This window comes from Gavia stellata, chromosome 24 (assembly GCF_030936135.1).
Source record: "Gavia stellata isolate bGavSte3 chromosome 24, bGavSte3.hap2, whole genome shotgun sequence".
In the NCBI taxonomy this organism is placed as follows: Eukaryota; Metazoa; Chordata; class Aves; order Gaviiformes; family Gaviidae; genus Gavia; species Gavia stellata.
In genome coordinates this window covers 4,694,053-4,716,284 of record NC_082617.1, presented here as the reverse complement: position 1 = coordinate 4,716,284, position 22,232 = coordinate 4,694,053, and the positions used below count along the sequence as shown (strand labels likewise).

Genomic DNA, 22,232 nt, shown 5'->3' with positions numbered 1-22,232 from the left:
CCCAGCCCTTGATAGTCTGCTTTGGTGCTCATGAAGGACCAAGGTCAGACCCTGGGGAAAGGCCATGTTGCCTGTCCAATTATTATACAATTAGAGCTTTTTTTTCCTTCCTTGAGTTCAGTAAATGCCCGTGTATTTCTCTGGCTCCTCCATTTTGGCTAGCTTGTGTTTTAACCAGTTGTCATTGGGCTTGTGACAGTCTAGTTCAGAAGTGGGACCTAAGAGGGCGTCGCAGGAGGAGAATTGCCCTGGTGGAAGGAGAGGCTCTTTGCTGGGAGACGGGCTGAGGGTGGGCAAAGGGGGGTCCCGTGGAAAAGGAGCCAGGCAAAACGGTTGTCCTCTGCGCCCCAGCAGCAGCCTCTGCCTCGGAGGAGAGCGATGGTGGTGATTGTCCTCCTCTGCCTGGTTTACAAGGGTTTAACTGTAAACTACAAGGGTTTAACTGTTTAATACCTAAGGTATTTAGCGTGTGTTCCCCACTCCCCCATTAAATTAAGATTGAGCAAGTGACTGTTGGGTGCCAGGGAGACTCTGTGATTCCTCCCTCCCTCCCTTCCTTCTCGCTGCCTTCTCCCGTTGACTCAAGACACGATTTCCTCACCCGCAAATTCTTCTCTGTGTTGCAAAATATCTTCCTGGGCACGAGCAGGGTTCTTGTATCTCCCAGCCCCTTCTGTCTTGTCTTTTCCCAGAGCGATGGGATGGTGGATTTCCATTCTTCTGTCCCATCGTCATGAGTCTTGGCAGGGCTATGCTTGGAGCAAGTGCCTACAAAACCTATGGCAGAGCCAGGACTGGCGTCCAAGAGGTTCTCGCTTCCAAGTGTGGTTTTGTTGCTAATGAGCGCTTGTTTCCTCTCCTGCAAAAAGAGGCTGATGGTACATATCTATCACAGTTTGGCTCTCTTAGGAGCATTGTTTTTCTTGTCTGCAGAAGACTACTGCTTTTCATTTGAGAAGGTGAGGGGTCGCCTCGTTGTACGTTAACATTTTCCAAGCCAAAATGCCAGGAGAACGTTATTTTTTTCTTGCCTCCTCACATCTTCTTTAAAAGTACCGTAGTGAAAGTAGAGGCTAGGAAGCTTGCTTTCTGCTCCAGTGCAGAAATTGTCTCCAGGCGCTCATCCTCATGGAAGAGTCTCGGGATGAATGAACGCCAGGCAGGAGGAGGGGAGTTTCTGGCACAGAGGATGTTGCCTGCTCCTCTCGTAAATGGAACCCAAACTGAGAATTCCAGGTATAAATACTGGAGTGACCCAGGTAGAATAAGGGAGGCAAGTTCACAGCGCTTGTATCTTACATACAGGAGATGCTAAATTATTAAAACTTTAATAAACGTAGTAATAAATATTTGATGTTGAATTATGGAAGGTTTCATAGATACAGTGAAAACGGAAAAGCGATCTATTATTTCTGCTTTAGAACTTCAAACACTTCTCAAGGGGGGATCAGGCTGCAAGCTCGGTGTCCCGAGCACACTGGCGTGGGTGGAAACCAAGGTGATACCGCCTGAGCGGAGCGTGATGGTGCGGATGAGCTAATGCTGGGGCTGTTCAGGTCCAGCGCAGTTGGTGAGCAGGGACGTTGCTGTGTTTGGTGCTCATGGGCATCCCGTTGGCCTCCTCTGAGGTTCTTGGGTGCTTTCATGCAATGAGAAAGGTACTTTTAGAGCTGTTTATCTTGCAACCTCTTTGCTTTGTCCCTCTGGACTGAGACAAGTGTTGGTAGTTTCTCAAGGGAGCAGTTTTGGTGGTTCGGATGTCCAGGTGATGACCCGTAATGTCAGACCTACCATCGGAGGTGAAGCCCTGCTGTCCATTGTGTAGCTGTTCAAACGCAGCCATCCCTCTGCACGGGGGGGAACCTGTTCCCCAGGCTGTGGGACAGTGGTGGCACTGCTGTCCCTCCGTGCTGGCAGCTCCTGCGGGTGACCCTGCAGCGCTTGAGCTCTAGTACAGCGACGTCCCCGTGCCAAGGGGCAGATCCTGGGCTGTATTACACTAGCTGCAACACGGCCGCGTCTCAGCACCTGGAATGCCCTGTTTGCTGTCCTGCAACGCTGTGATGGTAGCTTAGTCCTGTATTTCTTATGTGTCTTTAATAACGAGCGTGCTGCATTCCTCCAGACCTTTCATTAGTCGGACACCTTTTGGCCCCGGGGTCACTTGTCTTGAAGAGTTTAACGGAGGGAAATTGCAGAAAGCCTGGTTTGGAGAAAACAAGTGATGAAGTCTTTACAACTCAGAGGGTTAAAGGTTGAAACGTGGCCTTGTGTTTTTATGAAGATGCTTGAGACTGCGGAGGGGACGGGTGGGGCTCAGCCTTTCTCTCTCCGGAGAAATGCTGACTCCCTGCTGCTTCTCCGGAGGGATGCCGTTCTCCCTGTGTTTCACCGCTGAGTGGTGCGGCGAGCTGTAGGCAGTGCTTTGGTGGATGGGAAGGAAGGGCCCAAGCCTCCTCCCGCTGCTGAAGCCAAGTCATTAGAGAAACTTCCTATAGACAAGAGGCAAAGGTCTCCGTGCAGACATCCCACTGGAGATGCTCCCACATGTGCTGGGGCATGAGCGGGGACAGGACTTTACATGCAGAACTCGGTCATGAAGGTTGTTAGGGCTGTGCGTCATAAATTAAGCACGAGGGTGCTTAGAGTTAATGAAACTTATATGTGTAATTTATCAGTAACCATATCGAGCATCCCCTCCTCGACCCCAGAGTCTGTTCCTCCGCATGATGATCGCATTGGTCACACGTCTGGGAGCGTGGCAGCCACGCTAACGGTGACATCTTTGTTCATATGAGGTTGGCCAGCAGTGCTGCGGGGCTCTCCCCGTGCTGGGAAGCCTCTGGCTTGGGCTGGATGCCGGGTCCCAGGCTGGGCAGGCTGCCCCAGCTGCACATCCCCTGCCAGGACAAGAAATACCTCCCAGTCCCACCTCACCTCGCTTGTTTGCAAGGCCTGTCTTTGTTTCCCTCTCCTCATTGCTCCCATCCCTCTCTCTTATCTGTATTTCTCCCACAACCTAGGGGTAAATACAGTAGTCCATATTTTTTTAAGCAAATTAATATTAGGTGTTTAATCCTTCCCTGGACACCTTGCCATCTCTCTTTGGCCCTTTAGGAGGTACCGCTTGTCCTGTGGGACCAGGAATTGCTCTTATTGCGGCAGCATACACTGCTCTGCCCCGTCAGCAGCTTGTGGGGAGGACCCGCACCCACAGCCTCCAGGTCCCACCGCTGTCAGCACCGGGCAGCCCTGGGGGGGTAATAAAAGCATCCCGTGGGGGATAATAAAAGCATCCCGTGGGGGACAATAAAAGCATCCCGTGGGGCACAGCCAGCTACGGGGGACCAAAAGGGGAGATAACCCGGGGGGCAGAGTGCAGCACTGGCAAATGCCTGGTGGTCCCGGTTCGCCGTGCCACCCGCTCTGCAGAAAAGTTGGTGATTTCTGGTGAGCGGCTATAAATCAGAGGCGCAAGCCTCAGCTGCCGCCTGACATGACATATAGCTCTATCGTTATGGCAACCATAGAAACAAATAAAAGCCTTGCCTTTGCTTGACAAGCCTTTGAGATGTCCTGATGGAGAGACAAGTGTTCAGCTGCGGAATGAATTCTCTTGAACTCACTGTCGATTCATCTTCATTTTGCTCCCAAGTGAGCCCCTTTGCTCTCTGAATTCTTTGCCAAAGTACAATCAACTGGATATTTTATTTTTTTTTATTTGTTTGTTATTTTATTTTCAGTTCTCTCAGTGGCAGAGAGCTCTGCTCCCCAGCTCTGCGCCCGCATGCGTCCCGTCTTGTGTTGAGGTCAGGAGCTGGGCTTTTGCTCCTTGCCTGCGGCTTTCCCTGGCTCAGCCCTGCCGTGCCCTTGCGACACCACCACTGCCCCAGGCTTACAGGGGTTTTGCAGTGATTTTTGCAGGGGTTTTGCAGTGATTTGGGCACTTGTGATTTTGCAAGTCGGTGCCGGGCGCTGCGGTGTGACACTCCCTGGGAACTCAGGAGGATGAAAAGTAAAGTGGATGAGAAAGGCAAAGAGAACCTGGGCCAGGAGAGGGGAAACAGCTTTGCCATGGCCATGCCACCGTAGCAGCAGCAGAGCTCATCTGCCCTGTGCCTTAGCCTCGTGCCTTATCTGCAGGAGCACAGGAAAATGGGTGCTGCTGCAGGTGAGCACCACTGAGGCTCAGGAGGTGGGCTGGGCCGGTCCCCACGGGCAGCATGCCAGCGGGCCATGGGCAGGAGCAGGCAGAGAGCACCCTGCAAGCTCTTCCTGCCATTCAGTGCAGGAAATGCCATGGGAATTTGGTCTTTTTTTCCCCCTTTTCTGTCTCCTGCAACAGAGCAGGCCGTGATTTCTGGATGCTTGATGCTAGAGGGACCCTCAGCCAGGAGGTCGGGGGAGAGAGACCCCGTTTTTGGGCTCTTCTTCAGCAGGGACCCGGGGAGCAGCCTGCTGAGGCTCTTGCTCCACTGGTGCCAATAAAGCGGCTGCGAGCGGCTGGCAGTGGGTGCCTGTGATGAATGGACGGCTTCACATGACGGAGCAAATTGATCATTGCATCACCAGGCACAACTTACTCATTTCTGCAAAGAGGGCAATTCATTACCGTGCACATCACAGAGACGCCGTCAATCCCGCAGATAACGTCCCCGCTGCTCTGGCCTGGGCTTCTTATCACCCCAACGCACCATCGTCTCGCAAAAGTGGTGGAGAAGCAGCTCGCGGTGCTTAACACGGGGATAAGGGCAGCCTTTGGCCTCATCCTCTGCAGGGAAAGGACAGATGCTTTGTGGAGAAACAGCCACCAACCCCTGCCCTGCATCTGTCAACTTAGCATCATCCTGGCTGCTTTCTGGGATTTTTCCTGCTCCCTGCCTCCCGCTTTGATTTACGAGAGCAGGTTAGAAGAGTCAGGTACGTCTCACTTGGCTGCGGGGTGACTAAATGGAGACATAACCTTGCGGCAGCCACCGAAGGGTGTGAGCAGCAAAATGAGAGGAATTACGGGAGTGGTGCGATGGGGAAATAGGGGCAGAGAGGAAAGGGGGAAAAATAACCCCAAGACTTGAGCTGAAATCACCCAGGGAGTATCTAGGGTAGGTCAGAATTGAAACGCGGGTCACCCAGCACCTCTGGGAGGGTGCAGGGACCTTGCTGCCCTCAGCATGTCTCTTCCTGATCCATCACCAGCTGTAGGTGCTCTTTCATGCCCAGAAGCAAAGGGACATTTCGGCCCTCCCTCTTCAGGGGCTTTTAATAATTCCTGCTATGATAATGCTGAGTTTCCCTCTCTCTCTGTGCTCCGGTCCTTTGTGCGAACCCACTGCATTTTTGAGGTCTTGATGCTGGGCCGTAAAACTGCACAGAAAATTATTAAACCCCTCAGGGGCAGTGGATGTAAATTTGGACCTGGCTCGTAGGCAAATCCATCGTAGGGAGCACCAGCAACAGCTACAAGTTTAGCAGCTGAGCGATAGCTGTTCCTCTTGTCCATGGAGCCGCAGAGCCCAGGAGGGAAAAACAACCCAACAAGCAAACAGATTTTGTTGATATATTATTGAGACAATTAAAAAACTCTGACACCCGCCAAATAGGTAAATGCTGTCTCGCACCCAGAATGATTCCTTTTAATGGATTTGGGATCTCCCATCACAGAGTAAGGTTTGGCATTGGAGTCCACAGCCACCCCTTATGCCAGATCTGCTACCGGTAGCTGTTTGTCTGTCCATCCAGCAGCCTGGAGCGGGGTCCATGGTGGAGCAGGATCCTGCGGGTGCTGAGACAAGCAGTGAGTGCAAAGGGTTTGGAGGGGGAGGCAGGCGCTGTAAAACACTGTGCTGATGGGCATCCTTAGCAGAAAGGGTGATGCGAGGCGGCGAAATCAGACCTTGGGTTTCTGCAATGAAAAGAGTTCTCCCGTCCCTGTTTGATGGTGTTACTTGTTTTTATGTCCCTGCCTTTGCTTTCTGGTAAACACCAGCCGAGTGTGCTTTGTAGCTGCTTTGTTCAAAGTGCAGCCCCATGGCCTCTTTGTTTATACAGCCTGTCTGTACTTCAGCTTAGCTGTGTCACTGGGGGATACGGTCCGGGGTGGGGCAGAGTCATCGGCAATGGGTTAATACCTTTTCCTCAGCTATTTCTTAACGCAACTTAGTGGAAAAAGCTGGCACCACCCGCCAGCCAGTTCGGATGATATTTCAGTTGCCTTAAACTTGCCCGACGTGGACTGTGTTTGCTCCTCCTTTCTTGGTTTTGTCTCCCGTAACTGCCGTTGGATCACTTCGTCCAGAGGACAAAACTAATAAAATTCAGCTGGGGCGAAACGTTCCTGGGAACGCGCCAGGGACCTGCGACAGGCTCCGCTGCCGGTGCGGGGAGGAGAAATCATCTCGTCGGGGATGGCGGGAACGGAGGTGGACACGAACAGGGGAGCTTTGTCCTTCTGCTTTAAGGGCACCACGAGAAGACACTGTCCCTTGCAGGCCTGGAAAGGACTCTCGGAGAAGATGGACCCCTAGGTTTATTTTTATGGGGGTTTTTTAATTGCTGAAGGAAAAGGGGGGTGCACATGTTGCTGCAGAGGAGCATCGTTCTTGCCGTGGAGGGAGGAGGGAAGGCAGCTCTGTGCAAACCAGACAAAACCGAGGGGGAAAGCTCCCGTTCGCCTTTCACCCCAAGGGCAGGCAGCGACCGTGCGGGCGCCGCGGCTGCCAAACGCGGCAGGGTGTGCAGCCAGGGCCAGGCACGGGGGCAGCTGCAGTCGCAGCCAGCGAACCAGGACGGCCATGCTCTCCAAAGACAAATTAAGTTAATTAGTTTCGGCTCCCGCTTCTGAGCAGCCGGGACCGAGGTGATGTTTCCATCGGCTCCAGTGGACTCGGTACGATGCCTCGCCGCCGTGGCTGCTGCCCCCAAGGGATTTGCTCCGCTCCGGGATGTCACCCCGGCTCTCGGGGTGATTTATTACGGCAAAATGCCCTTCATTCCTCCCACCAGCCTCGGGGCAGCCGAGGGAGCCATCAGTGCAGCACTTTCCAGGCAGCTCAGAGTAACTTTGCTCGTGCTGTGCTGGTCCTTCTCGTTCCACGCAGTTTCCAGAGGCAGGAGAGTTGCTCTGCAGGCTCTCCCTGGCCCCCTGACCTCCAGGCAAAGGACCAAAAGCAGCTCAAAATGAGGTTAGAATCACCAAAAAGCTCAGCGCCTGGTTTAGAGACAGCGTCAGCGTTGCACAGAGCAGGGGACGGTGCACCCTGTCTGGCGTTGCCCGTTGGCTCAGAAAACCTTCCCATGCTTTGCTGCAGCTGCCCGGTGGGACCACGGCCGGACCGGACCGTGCCTCAGCTGCAAATCAGCTGTTGCCTCCGCTTTGCGCAGCTTTCGCATCATTGCCTCTTTTCATCTGTTTATTTGCTGCTTACTAGGCTTTTCCTTTTCTGATTTAGAAGTTTGTAAGTACCTGTCAGGTCTTTCTCCAGTCTCCCCAAATCTGGCTGCTGGCTACAGAGTGAAAAGCAAAAGCTTTTGTGACTTTTTCCTGCTGCTCCATGTTTAAAGTCCGGGGGTCTGGTGGGTGGTGGTGCTTTCCTGGGCACTACGCTGGAGTGCATTAAGCAGAGTATTGTTTTGAGGAACTAAATCAGAGAGTGGTGCAAAGCTGGAGAGGTTTGAAGGAAAAAGAGGGCTGGGGAGCGAGCAGGGGAAAACAAAAAATCAAGAAAATTAGGTGAAGCCTTATATAAAAAAATACTCCCATCTTGGGAATTGCCCTGCTTTCACTGCCTGAAGAATTACTGTGCCATAATCAATTCAGCTCTAGACATTTCCTGCGGTGTTTTTGATATAATGAGGTGCTATTGGCTGCAACCAAGTGCCTTTTATCATAACGCAGATGGGTGCAGTTAGGGACCCGCTGCCACGCCGTGCCGCAGGCTGCGCCGCGCTGGGGCCGGGCTCCGGCGGGGCTGAGCAGTGCTGGTGGTGGCTGGAGTGGAGGCAGGGAGGGCAGCGCTGGGAGGGAGGGATGGGATGAGGGTGTTGATGGACCACGAGGTCTGTACGTAATTCATCTAGCGCACGTTTCTCCTCCGCTGGAGGAAACGAAAGCGGCTGGTATTGAGCAGGCTTTGGAGGGGAGGCACGTGGGGGGTGAAGAGCCCTCATTTTCATCTAGGGCACGGTCAGGTCTGTTGGCATTGCGGCTGGATGGGGTTTGGGGGAGAACGTGTTTATGTCTCCTGCAAACAGGAGGTCTGGGCATTGCACTGCAGGGGTTTGTCCCAGGCATCTCGTAGCCGGGTCATTCAGTGCCGGACGATGTTGTTTCGCCTTATATGTAAGGCAAAACTGCAAAACTGGCTCAGGCTGGGGTAGTGTCCCCCCATGCTGCCCACCCTCCCGGCTGGTGGCTCTGCTGCGGGCTGTCCCCCGGTCACTGCCTCCCCACGTCCACCCCAGCCCTGCCCCGGGGCTGTCTCCCGGCAGCAGCTCTCGGGGAGCCGTACTGAACCCAGCAGCACACAATTAAACACCAGCTAATACTTCCCTGCTACTGCGGAGGGCTTAAAATGACATAAATGAAGAAGCTGAGAATTAAGGCAGGATACTGTGTAAATATGCACTGAGCTTTTGCAGTGAGAAGTCTCTTTATTCAGTTCAGTCTACATTTCCTTTTTTTTTTTTTAGTCAGTGTGTATCAAACATAGATGGGCCAGAGGTGGAGATGCTGGCTCTGAAATGTTGCTCCTCTGGAGTTGGACACAGCTTGGGGTTAATGATGATGTTGTGGGTGGTTCAATAAAGGGCTCCTTGACCCATAGAGCCCAAGGGGTGACTACATTGCTTATAACCATCCATATCAGACAAGATCTATATGTGTAACAGGTCCCTGACATGTGTTAGGGCTCTTCTACCGAAGTAAATGCCGTGGAGCAGCTCTTGTGTGCTACCTCCCCAGGGGGATGCCCTGAAAACCCTGCAGGAAGGGATGGAGTTAACCCGCCACAAGGCTCTTGATCTCAGCCCCCCTTTTATTCTATATGTGCCCATGCTGACAGCCCGTAATCTGCCATTAACCCTTTATTAGCTCAAAGCCTGCCCTTATTTTGAAGCATGACCTTTAAGCTCAATAGCACTGAGGCTGTTTTCCCAGGCGGCAGTGTCTGCGGAGGCTGAGTGCTGTCTGGGCAGGCAGGCTGGGCAGCGCTGCCTCTTGCATGCAAGCATCCGTAGCGGCTGCCAACCCAGCTCGCAGCCCGGCCGTGCCCGAGGTCCTTGCGTAGGGGCTTGGTAGGTGTTGAGAGGTGGTACCCGGTTTCCTCCTCTTGTTCCGTGGCAATGCCTTCCTTTGGGGAAGCTGTGGGTTTCTGCTCACCTCCTGTCCATAGCCCATCTTCGTGGTGGCATTTTACCTGTAAGTTGGTAGTTGGCTTCCGTTTGGGTCCAAAGCACATTGATTGGTGTTGGGTTGATGGTTGGATTTGATGATCTTACAGGTCTCTTCTAACCTTAATGATTCTGAGATTCTGTGACTGTTGTCAATGGCTGTTGAGCCCTCTTAGACCTGTTGCAAGTAGTTGCGATGGGCACCACTGCAAGCCAAGACTATTTATTATGGATGGACTATTCCAGGATATCTGTCTCCTTAGTTCTTCCTTGCCCTTTCTGAACAGGTGGCTGATATTCCCCGTTCCTGCAGGGAGCTGTTGATGGCTCCGGTTATCATCCTGCATCTCCCTGTGGGAAAGGAGACCTGGGGGGAAGGCAGGGTGTGGTTCTCTGCTTATTTGAGCCAAGAAGCCAGTGCTAGGTGTGTTATGAGTCCTGGCTTCTTCTGTCCCTTACAGGAGCTTCTTGAGGACTTAAGGTAGGAGCAGATCATCCCTACTTGATGTGACCATAGGCAAACCCGAGCCCACCCTTCCCACCCTCCTGCCTGGGTGGTGGGAGCTGGGTCCAGGTGAAGGAGCCCTCCTGGGTTTGTGTTAGTTTGACTTGGTGCCAGACCAGTGGGATGACAGGCTTTTTGGGGGAGTGAAAGCCATAATTTGTGTCCCCAACATAGCTGATACATGATACTGATAGAGGAGGAGGAGTGTCAAGATTGGCTGCCATTGACCTGAAAGGCTTTTCATGGCATTTCACTTGGAGCTTGGGGAGAGTTACAGATTCCCTCTTTCCTGGTAAAACCGGGATATGCTGCATCACAGGCAATTATTATAAATGGAAACCTCCTCTTTTACTGGAGCCTGGTTTATAAAAAGAAAAAAAGAAAGAAGCTTTTTGTAAGAAAAACTTCATTGCAGTAAAGATAGCGTCTGGCTTGCTTATAAAGGACAAGTGGGCAGCAGATGGGCTCGGAAGCAGCAGGGGTGACCGGGTGGGGGGACGCTGCCTGTGTTTGGGGAGCAGCCATGCTAATCTGCTGCCTGGCTTCAGGGCGGAAAAGAAACCACAGCAATTTCTGCTGTCCCTTCGCCCGGCCTTGCGAGGGGCCAAGAAACAGATGGGATTGAGTGGAAATCTGGTGAGCGATGCAGGGAGAAGCCCTGGTTGTTGTGTGCCTTTTGGATTCATCAGCTGGGGCTTTGCAGGGATTTAAGGGAGCATGGAAAGATTTCCTGCTAAACATCTGGCTCCCCAGCCTTTCGGCAGCCTGCTTGGAAAGCACCGTGTGTGCTCAGGTTGCAGGCAGAGGTGGGCAGGCAGCAGCGGCTCTGCCGTCCCCTTGCTGCAGGGATGGTGGTCCTGGCCTCACCGCCACTTCCAGCGTGGAAGTTCCTACGGAGACTGTTGTCCTCCGCCTGTCCCTTGGTGTCATTCCAGCTGTGCAGCTGTGGGTGACAGGGCATGTAGAGAGTTGGGAGCATCCCCACAGATGCTCCACACCCCCCCCCCCCCCCCCTTTTCCTGCAGCACCTGATCAGGCAAATGGAAGGTGTTCCCAGAATAGCCCAAAATCGTCTCATTTTTGGGGAGCGTGTGGGTTTGGCTGTGCACTGGAGTGGCTGCAGCAGGGAACTGGAGTGAAGTCCCTGAGCTCTGGCTTCTCCGCAGCAGCTGTGACAGTCTGACATACGTCGGCACGTTGCCTGCTGTAACCAGGGGCTTCTGAGCTTTGCAAGGTTCAGCTGGTCTCTTCTGGCTTTCCCGGTGGGAGCAGCGCTGGGCAGGTTCAGGCTGGGGAGGCTCGAGCAGTCCAGAGGGAGCTGATCTGGTTTGCAGGGCCAGCACGGCATCTCCAGGCACGGCATTGATCCTGCTGGTCTCCGGGTCAGGCGCCCACTCGGGTGCTTCCTCCAGAAATAAAACCCAGCGCCAAGTGCTAGGTGACCTATTTAGGAAATCCACATCTCTGCTCTGACTTGGTGCCACAGAGTCCCGGCAGAGTCAGTCCCACGTCCTTTGCCACAGCTCCGACGCTGCCAGGAGCTGCTGCGGTCCCTCCTGCCGCTGCATGCCAGCATGACCACGTGGCATGCCGGTATCTGCCCCACGTGTCTCGCAGCGAGGGATTTTCACCTGCAGCAGTAGAAATGCTCCTGCTCTGGGAAAAGCTGCTTTTTCTTGCAGGAGATGATGTGGCTGCAGAAGGCAGAAGAGGATGCGCTTGTGCCGGGGGGGGTCTGTGCCACTTGAACAGCCTCCACGGCTCAAGTGGAGCAGGTTCTGTGTGTTCATCCTTGCTTTTGGGGGCTGAAGCAGGGATACGTGTGGCATCTTTTAATTGTATGTATGTGCATGCAACCTCTCATTCGGGGAACTGCGGCTCGCTGCCTGCCCGGGGGAGATGGCATTAACAGGACAGCTCTTACACCCATACACACCTCCTGGGTGGCTGCTGCCTCTCTCTGTCTTGGTTCCCCTGTTAGAAAATCAGGACTTTTTAAAGTAGGATTACCTCTGGCTTGGCCAAGACACTGTTTGCAGGGAGATGGCTCTGGGGATTGGGGATTGCACTGGGCTTGGCCCCGCAAGACTTGTTCTTGCTCTCTGAGCTGGGCAATGAGAGCCTGGATGGGAAGAGTCATCAAGTCCTATGACTTTGACACTGGCAGACTTTGCTGCCAAACTCTTCCATCCTCCAATGAGAGCAGTAGTGCAAATATCGAATAGGATCAATCCCCAAAGGGGTTGAGAACTGGTATTTAAAGCTCCCTGTCTCATCTTCCAGCACAACTCAAAGGCTGCTTTTGTACTGTCTCTAAGCCACCTCGCAGCTTCATGTCAACCCTTATCCATGGTCGCTTTGCTAATAATTTCCCTGCATCATCAAGCTATCTGTTGAAGTCCAGATGGATCTGGTATTTCCCTTTCCTCAAAAAAAAATAATACAAATTCTCTTATCACAGAAAGATAAGGGGTGAATCTGATACACTTCAAAGTCAACAGGTAAGACACGGAGAGAGGGGATGGGGACCAGCGTGTCTGGCAGGAGCTGACCCCGCCGCTGCCTGCCCTGCCTGGGTGCGGCTGTTGTGCATCGACACCTGTCGATGGCACAACCCATGGGGATGTGCCAACTCCCCCGCCGGATCCATGAGCTGCGCAAGCCACCGTTGGCGCACCCAAGAGCTTCCCGAGCTTCAACCAGCTTCAAGCCCTCCTTGGCTCAGCCCATCCCAATGGTCTCTGGTCCCTTCCGTGTCCCCTCCCAGCGCAGAGCCCCACCAGCCCTCCTCGGAGCCACCCGAGAAGGAGGGGTTCCTGCCTTCTCCCGGTGCCAGAATCAATACCAAAGGCCTCCATTAATATTCTAGGAATGGCAGAGAAGATTGACTGCCTCATTAGCAGGCGTCGTGTGAAACTCTGACAATAATTAACAACTCAACGGTCTTATTTGCTGGCCTATCACAGAAGTATTCAATCAAAAATGTAATTTGCTCGACGCTCCCATTTACCATAAAGAGAATATTCCTTCAAAGTTTTAAATAGACTAATTAAGAGGGAAGAAATACAGGGAAAAAAATTATTAACAGTATAGTTTTAATGGGAAATTACTGGCGCGTATTAATAATGCAATAACCATTTTTAACAGCTGTCTGTCAGTTTGTGGGCCGGGGTAATTAAATTAGTCACTAAAGGGTTAGTCAAATTAGGCGTCGGAGAGCGGTGCTGGGGCTAACAAAGCCATGTCAGGCTTAACGAAGGTGGCACACGAAGGGGGATGAGGTGCTGAAGGGGGATGAGATGCTGAAGGGGGGATGAGATGCTGATGTTCATGGCAGAATCCCTCGGAGGTCCCCAGGGACCGTGCAGGGGGAGCCCCCGGGCACCGGCATCTCGCATCTCCTCTCCTCACTTTAGATGAACCCATCGTGCTGGGTGACGCAAGGAGCGGGGCAGAGCTATGCGTTGGCAAAGGCTGGGTCGTCTCTGGGAAAATAATAAGAAAGAGTCTTATCTGAGCATGAGCATGGCCCAGGGTGGCCTCCGTGACGTCTGCTTCAGCCTGATGCTGCTTGGGTTTTTAATCTCTTTCTGAGAGCCAGAAGGCAGCGGTGCAGGGGCTTTTTGGCAGTTGTTTTCAAGGCTTTTATATTCTGCGGGTTTCAGGCTCACGTTTCCCCTTCCTCCACCCCTTCGCCCCTTTTGAAATGAATCGCAGTTAATTTTGGATGTTGTCGAGCCTGAAAACACATCTTTCTTGCCGCCAGCCTATTAAAAAATGTATTTACGGCTCCATAAAGCAAAGCCAGCTGTCAAGGTAACGTCCTGCTGGCTCCCGTGTGTTCAGGGCGGAGAGTAAGGATTTGGAGAGGTACTTGCTTGTGTGATGACAGTGAAGATTTTAAGCCCAACGGAGAGGTTTCTGGCTGAGAATATAATTGTGTCCAACCCAGGGAGGTGTTCGTGGGAAGCACAGTGCCCAGGGGACCCGGGGTGCTTGGGTTCCCGGCCAGGAGATGCTGCTGCGATTCCCTTTCCGTCTCTACTGCGTAAATCAGGATGGGGATGCTGACCTCTGGCTTTGAGTGGGAAAGGATTTCTCCTTCCAATGGGTTTTTTTGAGATTTGAGACGTTTTCTCCATTTTTATATTGATGAAGTAGGACCTTTTCTATAGTATGTTCATGTGGAAAACCAAACCGACACAGAGCAGTGACAAAAGCCCAGAGAAAAACCTTCACTCATCAAGAGGTACCAAACAACGTGGCAGTTGGGGTGTTTGGAGGGTGTAGAGGTCTCTGAAACCATGGCCTAAATCACGCAGAGCAAGGACATAAATTTCCATATAGCGGCTAAATGTCTGGGCTATTTTGGGCAATTTTCTTGCTCTGATTTTGCAGAGAAGCGCTCTCGAGATTTGAAAGTGATAGAGGTGATGGCAAAGCCTGTGTGTTCCCGTGAGAAGTTTCAATTTTCATGAATCAGTGGGTTTTTTTTTTTTTTGTGTAATTCTTTCTCCCGTCACCCCCATTTAAAATTTAAATTAGCTACAGAGACAATCCTACCGGCCTGAAGTGCTTGGGACTTTCTCCTCCTCTTTTTATATCATTAACATAGATGTAAAGCTAGCAGTTGCTTTAGCTGGGTGATTTGGGGGAAAAACGTGCCCTGCATGGCACGCGGGGATCAAATAAATACCCAGTGGAAGCAGCTCTGGTCCAGCTGTTGGTTCTTCAGAGGAGAATCCTGGGAAGAGGGAAATGGTAAAACCCATCAAACCCACCAAAAAACCCTCCATATCCCAACAACAGCAAAAAAAATGTTCCCGCCCATATTGCAGCGAGGTGAGCGGCTGGGCTGGGCATTCAGGCGAAGGCAGGCCCTCCTCTTTCTCACATGTTGGAGAATTACAAGCCATATAGATTATTTTAATGGCCGTATTACTTCCAACTGTGCCTCCACCATCTGTTCTTCCCCAATTACGGATGCAAAAACCCAGCATGTTTCTCCATTCCGGCAGTAGAGAATGAAATATAAGTGCTGTAAAAGGGTGTATATTCTTTCAACAATGTCGTTGGCACCTGCAATATTTTGCTCACACTTCCGACCCGCATTGGTCGGGATGCTCCACCTGATCCCTCCACACCTCTCCCAGCCGATGCCCGGATCCGTGGTGGCAGAGGGAATCGTTGATAAAAGGAAGAGGCTGGTGTGCTACATGATTTGTCCGAGTCATGCGGGGCAGCTGAATTATTAATGCTGACCAAGCGTCTAAGTGCTGCAAAACTCGACAAGAACCTCTTACCTCCGACCCGGCGATAAACAGGATTGAGGCACGGTGGGAGGGAGGGAATTAAGACAGGACATCAAAGACTGGATTCCATCAAGTAAATCATGCCATTGCTTCAGTAAAAGAGCCCCTAAATGTTTTATTAGGGATTTTCAACAACTACCAAAATTAAGATGGAAGGGATGAATTATTAAAAAATAGATTAACTAAACTAGCCTCTGAATTAAACATGAAAGGTGTGCTGCAGGCATCCGAGTCCTTCAGCCGGGCACGGCGGAGGTGGCCTGGAGAGGGCGAGCGGCGGTGCCAAGGGGCTGGAGAGCTGCAAGCTGCTCCGCCGGGTTGGGGTTGCATTGCCAGGGCACGGAGAGGCTGGCTGCAGGGTCGGGAGAGCAGAGTGCCGGGTGCTGCGTGGGCATCAAAGGAGAGGGTTTCTGCCTCGGAGAGATGCAGGCAAAACACGCAAGGCGGAGGAAAGGAAATAATGTTAAATAATTCAGGTACCAAAAGGTGCCTTGCCTGAAGTACTCGTGCCAGGATTGGAACTTTCTTTTGCTATGTGCTAGTCTGGTGTTATCAACTCAAAACCATCCGTGGCAGGAGAGGGACTGAGCCTGCGTACAGCTCAGGGGTTGTGGTTGGCACTGGGGACGCCGGGGACCCGCTCCACTGGATTTGCTGCTCATGGCAGGGTAAGGAGGGCTTGCAGGGGCAGGAGAGCCCCCGGCGTGGGTGGGTGGGTGAGGAGTGCTCCCCTGGTCCCTCCTGCCAGCGCACCTGGGAGGATGGGGATGCAATTAGGGTGGTGCCAACAGCTGGGCACAGCTGGCGCTGCCCGGCCGGAGCAGGGGGTCTGTCCGTGCCTTTGCTTAGTTCAGGCACGCTGTTCTGCCCCCAGCTTGCTGCGTGCCCACGAGCGGGCAACTTCGGTGTCTTGTGCTACATTTCTCCCAGCTGTCAAATAGAGACAATATATTAATCGCTTCCTAAAGTGGCCGTGTGATCTTAATTTGCTGTTTAAGTGCCCTTGCAGTACAATCTGGCCTGACATTATGCACGCAGGGCTACGGCAGCCGTGAAGGTAAAGCACAGACAAGAATGGGCGGTGAAGAGATGCTGTTGTCTCTGGTTTGTTTTATCCCAGCCCCAGGAGGGTGGGAGAATCGTCTCCAGGTGCTAAGCACAAAACATGGTGGAATTTCTATTTGTTTGTTCTCCCTTTCTTTCTTCTTCCCCAACATGTTCAAAGCTCTTATGTGCAAGTCAACAGTCAAGCTGCCGCGAATGCCAGCAGTAGTACAGCTGCTGGGAACAATTCACAGTGTCTACAGTAGCACTGCTTTAAGGTGCACTCTGATGGAATAAGCGGAGGCTTCATAATAATAATAATAATAAAACACTGTTTTGCAGTTGTAGGCTGCTTTTCATCTTCACCACTCAAAGGAGCATTAATTAACTGCGCGGCACGGTTGGAGGTAGGTAGCTGTTGTTGTCCCCGTTTTACAGATGAGGAGTCTGGAGCATTGACACATCCTGCGCCTTGCCTGTGGTTGTGCGGTTATTCACCATCTGAGTCTGTAGCCGAAACCAAATTGCCAGCTCCTGCTCGGGGCTTTATTCCTGGGAATGCTCTCTGCTCTTCTCCAGTGGCAGAGCAGGAGTTTTGAGGTCATCTGCTTTCTTTAAAACCTAGTTTGGTTTTGGGTAGATAGAGGTGAATATCGCTGAAGTCAAATTTGAGTCTTCTAATGTGAATTAGGCCAAATGCTGAAAGCAAGTTCATTGCCCTTGGGCCAGCGATCGGGCAGCGTTTCAGCTTTGCTTGCTTGTAAATTCCCAGGTTTGCCTCTCCAGTGAGCTCAGCTTCCAAAAACTTCCTACTTGACTCTTTTTCCAAGGGTCACATTTGCAGAGGCTTGCTTCTGCTGCTGCTTGTTGGCTGAAAAATCAATGTTTTGTCCCTCATGTATGCTATCAAAGAGGAGGCTTGGCCTGTATTTTGGGAGAGCATTTGTCTGAGAGGCTTTGGATAACCCTCATCTCTCCTTGCACATGGCATCGGGTCGGCACCGCGCTCTGTGCAGCTGCAGTGTAAAACAGGCCAGGCTGAGAGGTCACCCCGGGAAGAGGAGCGGGGTGCACGCTGCCACAGACGTTGGGGTGGGATCAGCCCTCCCTCGCCCCCCACCTCCTCTGGGAGCCCACGCGATGCTCACAGCTCCCCCTTCTACCAGCTGATGCTCCTGGCATCCATCAGAAGATGCTCACCCATCTCTCCCTGCCCTTGGCAGAGGGGGCTCGGCGTGTCCGTGGGGGCAGCCTGGGCTCCACACGTCCCTGCATGTCTGCCTCCGGTGCCTTTCAGAGGAAGCATATTGTATTCTGGGCATCCTCCTCGGCCCCGTGGGGCAGACCTTGGATTAGCATGGAAGCCTTTCCATTTAGTCTCCTTAATTAAGATAGACACTAAAATAAAGGTGGCGAGTGGAATGTGATGGGCAGGAGAAGGAGGGTGGTCCTGCAGTGTGCAAGTGCTCTTGTCTTTTATTTTCCCCCTTCCTTTTCTCCTGCCATCAATCTCCTGTTGCTAAATGTGCAGCTGGAGAGCAGGTTTCCAAGCAAAATTCCTCCTGATAGGTTTTGACAGACCTAATCAGGCAGGAGTAGTGATGAGCATGTCCCACGCTCCTGTGAATTGCGGTTCAAACTGAATATCCTTCACGGTGACACTGGCAACTGAAATGAACCTGATGGCTGAGATCTGGCTGGCCCGGGGGAGGGATGCTCCCATCCCATGCGCACCTGCCTGCAGCTCCCATCATTGCCCATGGGCTCGGGCCCCCGATGCATCCCTTGCAACCTCTGCCGTAGCGCAGCTCTTCCAAATGCCTTTGATGTGGGACACTTAGTGCCAATACTTGAGCTCAGGGAAGAATCTGCCGGGAGGTGTAGTCTTTTCTGCCTTTACTAAATGCATATATTCTTTATGTTCTGCTTAATAATGCAATAGCGCAAAGGTTTACAGATAAAGGGAGGATGTCTGTACTGGGATGTTTGGTATCAAAGTGAGGCTGGAGGAGCTCTGAGTTAAGCTTTGAAATCAGTGTGTGTTTGTGTGTAAGCACGGTGCTGCCGTTGGTTTAATACCATGGTCTGTTCTTTAGAGGTGCTTCAGATCGTGGGTTATTGTCGAGAGGGGGTAGGCTTGTGAATAATAAAAAAAAATAACGCAACAAAATAAGGAGGTGGATCTTCCAAAGTGATGTGTTTGGAAACCTGAGTCTGGGATGAGTGAGCAACCCTGGAGTCTGCTCAGCCCTCTGCATTGCTACCCATGCACACCATTAATAGCCCTGCTCGGCAGATCTAAACTACAACATCAAGAGGCTAAAAGATGGGACAATAGGGCAAGGACAATGAATCCTGTTATGGGCACTGGGATTTTGGCATTTTACAGGTTTGTGTCTCACGGTGGTTCTGTGGTGTCTAAGACAGTGCAAAGTACAAGGAGTTTTTTCCATAATCGAGGCTTTCTGTCTCTCTCTCAAATGGTGTTTTAGCTATCTAATGCTATGGGTGAGCTCAAGATCTTCCCTTCCCTCAGGAAGGCCAGTAACGGGCTCCTTCTCCTCTCCTTGGCATCTGTTGCAAGTAGTCGCAAGGGCCGTAGGCTGGGACTGATTTAACTGCACTTAGGAGTAGCTTAGATCATCCCCGAGGCTGCCTTTTCTAATCAGCGGAGATCTGCTCCGTGGAGCTCAGGGCGCCGATCAGCTCTTGCTGCAATCCTTGACCACCTTAGGGCAGGGGCATCATCCCCAAAATGAGCTGATCTCCCCCGCTGAGTTTGGAGGAGCCCAAAGTGACCAGTCCCATGCATATCTTGGGTTACCTTGGGGTGGGTGAGCTGAATCCTATCCGGCTTCTCTGAGACCTCCGGAAGGGTTGGGCTGGCCACTTCTGGACCAGCAGCAGACAGGTCTCAGCCCTGCACAGGCTGCGTGCCCGCTCAGGGGAAATGCTGTTGGCACCAGTAGATGCTGGGTTGAAGGAATGCAATCCCCCATAGTCGTTTCTTGGGATTTGGGTCCGGGCTTTCTGTTTTAAGCACATCAGACCCAGTGCCACAGCATAGTCCCAAGCCTCGGTGGAGCCAGCATGGTTGCGCTGAGCTCCCGGGTGAAACATCCATATGGATATACGCCCTGCTTCAGCCTCTCTGCCTTTAACCCTCTCTCTTCCTTAGGTAAATGATGATGTTCTCTGTTCCACGTTCAACTCCCCAGTCAATTCATCTTGTTTATTGACCCAAGCAGAAAGTCAATGTTTTCTTCATCTGCCATTTGCTTTGATGGCAGCCAGTTTGGTTCAGCAGGAACAAAAATGGATGAACAGAGTTCAGTGCCAGCTTTTTCTCCTCTTTTTTTTTTTTTTTAAATGCTTATTATCCTTTTTTCTGAACACACCTGGCCCTGGACACAGCTCAGCAGCCTTCGCTATACGCTATGGCTGCAGGCAAGGCTAAAAATGTACAGCAATTACCCCGCGAATCGGGGAGCCGGGAGGAAGCCTGCGGGTCAGCTCATTACAGGCAGGCCTTGCTGCGGCCAGGGCTGCCCGCTCCCTCCCGGTGTTTGTTTGTGAAACGTTGGCCTCTGGGGCTTTCATGTGCATTTGAAGCTCTGCATCTTCCTGAAAGGTCTGAGGGCGATGGTTTCCAACCATCGCCTGGATCGGAGATTTCCAGGCACCGCGCCGTGGGCTGCCAGGGGCTGTGGTTTGCAACAGGGGTGTGAAAGGGGATGGGGAAAGGCTTGCTCGCCTCTCTGCCGGGGTATTCGTAAGACTGCAAGTGAGGAAAGGTCTGTTGACGTGCATTGAAGAGAGCTGCTCCGCACACAGGTCTAAATACAGCTTCTGCCCCAAAGAGTTTGCAAGTTGGGGACAGCATGTGGCTGCTTTGAGGTCTGTCCAGGCAGCGCTCACTGATGTGGTGGTGAGAGGGGTATGGGGCATGTGGCATCTTTGTAGGGGAGATACAAGACAGACCCTCCTGGCTGTGTGGGTGCAGTTTTAGGATCTAGCCAAGGTGATCTAGTGGGTTGTGGCCACCACAGAGGGTGGTCCTGGCCTTCCTTCAGCTCCCAATGCCTATCACTTGCCCCGTGCCAGCAGTAGCATCTCTGTGATCCTGGGCTGAGCTTGTTCAGGGATTTAAGCCAGCAGAAAACACCTCTGTTTCTCCATGGTAAAAAATTATGTGCTCTCAGATGCCCACATCTCCAGTGAGATGGGTCCCTACCAAAGGCAGCAGCAAATCGGGGTGCTCCTCACCTCTGGAGACCAGACCCATGGAGGTGGTGTCCTCGGAAGGGCTCAGTGACTGGCCGGCTTACCAAGGAGGGTGCTGCCCTTGGGACAAACCTGGCTGTACTCCGAGGAGCTGCTAATGGATGCTGGGCACCTTGGAAAACACAGTCTGCACTGGGTGCCTAGATAAGAGCCAAGTCCTTTTGAAAAAATCTGTCCATATGGATGGAAAATCCCTATGCAAATCTCTCCCCAGGTATAAAATTAATTGGATTCCAACTTCAAAGACTACTTCTGGGAACGAGCTGTAAATAATCTAGTTGTGCCTCAGTTCCTCTGTCTGTGGACATTCACCTGGCTTTTTCAAAGCCAGTGAGTGTTGCTGATAGAAGGTGCTATATTTAGCAGCAAAGCTATGCATATATGTATGCATAAATGCATCTGTAGTAACTGACCCAGGTGAGTGGTGTCTTCTAAAATACAGCTTATGGGTTTGGTTCTCCAAAAAGCTTTAGTTTTGCTTCTCACGGGCTCTTCCCCCTCTCTATGCAGCTGTATGTACCCCCACGCCATGGGATGCTTGCACACCCAGTGCCGTGGCTGGGAAGCAATGCGCCCAGCTCCCCAGGTCTGCGGGGAGCAGGGGGTGGATGGGGTCTGGTGATCCCTGGGATGTGGAGGGGTTGGTGAAGGTCACACAGCTGTGTGGCTTTCAGGGGGGTTCAGCTGGACGGAGCTTTTTTGCAGACCCTGGAGCCGCATGGGGATGCAGAGCTGCTGCAGTGTTACGGGGCTCGCTTCTCCACAGGCTGTCCTGCCTGCGGTGAGCGTCTCATCAGGACAGGGATCTCCAGTCCCAACACTTATCCCTGCCCGTGCGGAGGTGGCCGATCCCTGGCACCCAGTTTCCCAGGAGCTCAACGCTGTTGTCTGTTCCCAACGGATCGATAGGAGCGTCTGTGAAAAATCAGGGCATGGATGTCTGATCCTGCAGCCCTGGCTGTTTCCTATTTATCGATTCTAATTCTATCGGCATTTCTAAAGTGCTTATCACCACCGCATCTAAGCACTTTATACGTATCTCCACCGCATCTAAGCACTTTATACGTATCGCCACCGCATCTAAGCACTTTATACGTTTTGTGAGAAAAAAAAATCCCAATCGCTGTGTAATGAGACTGGTCGAGTCTGGGATGCGGCTGGGGGCTGGCAAACAAGCTAAAGGGTAACCCTCTCCCCATTCCCCTGCAAAGTCCGACTTTTCCTGGTGACCCTCATGAATTGCTACAAAGTCAGATCCAGAAGAGCCCATAAGAACAGAAGACTTGCCCAAAATACCTGCCAAGGCTATAAAAGGGAAGGAGAACCCCAGTGACTCATTTGTGCCTAAGCAGATGCTGAATTCTGACCCCCAAGCTGGGATTTTCAAGCTTGCCACTGCAAAATGCTCATGATGACCAGAGGCAGATAGAGACCCCCATGCTGTACCCTCTACTGGGTCTGTCCCCAGCACCCGTGGGGCACTGTAGGACATCTCTGCCGCCACGGGGCTGGGGGACAAGCTGGGGCTGGGGCACAGGAGCAGGGGATGGAGCCAGCACATGTGCTGGGGTCCTTACAGCTCCTCTCTGCCTTTCTGGCCCCTCTGAGTTCCCACCAGCAAGCAAATTCCCAATTTCTAGGTGGGGAAAGCAGGATGGACAGAAGGGAACTGCCGCAGCCAAGCTCTCTTTTGGGATAGA

At 52.3% G+C, this 22,232-nt stretch overlaps 1 protein-coding gene across 1 annotated transcript in view; it reads left to right on the top strand.

The window, feature by feature from the left end:
• Nucleotides 1-22,232, top strand: part of ASTN2 (astrotactin 2) — a 362,612-nt gene that overhangs the window by 162,711 nt on the left and 177,669 nt on the right. The window lies entirely within an intron of this gene.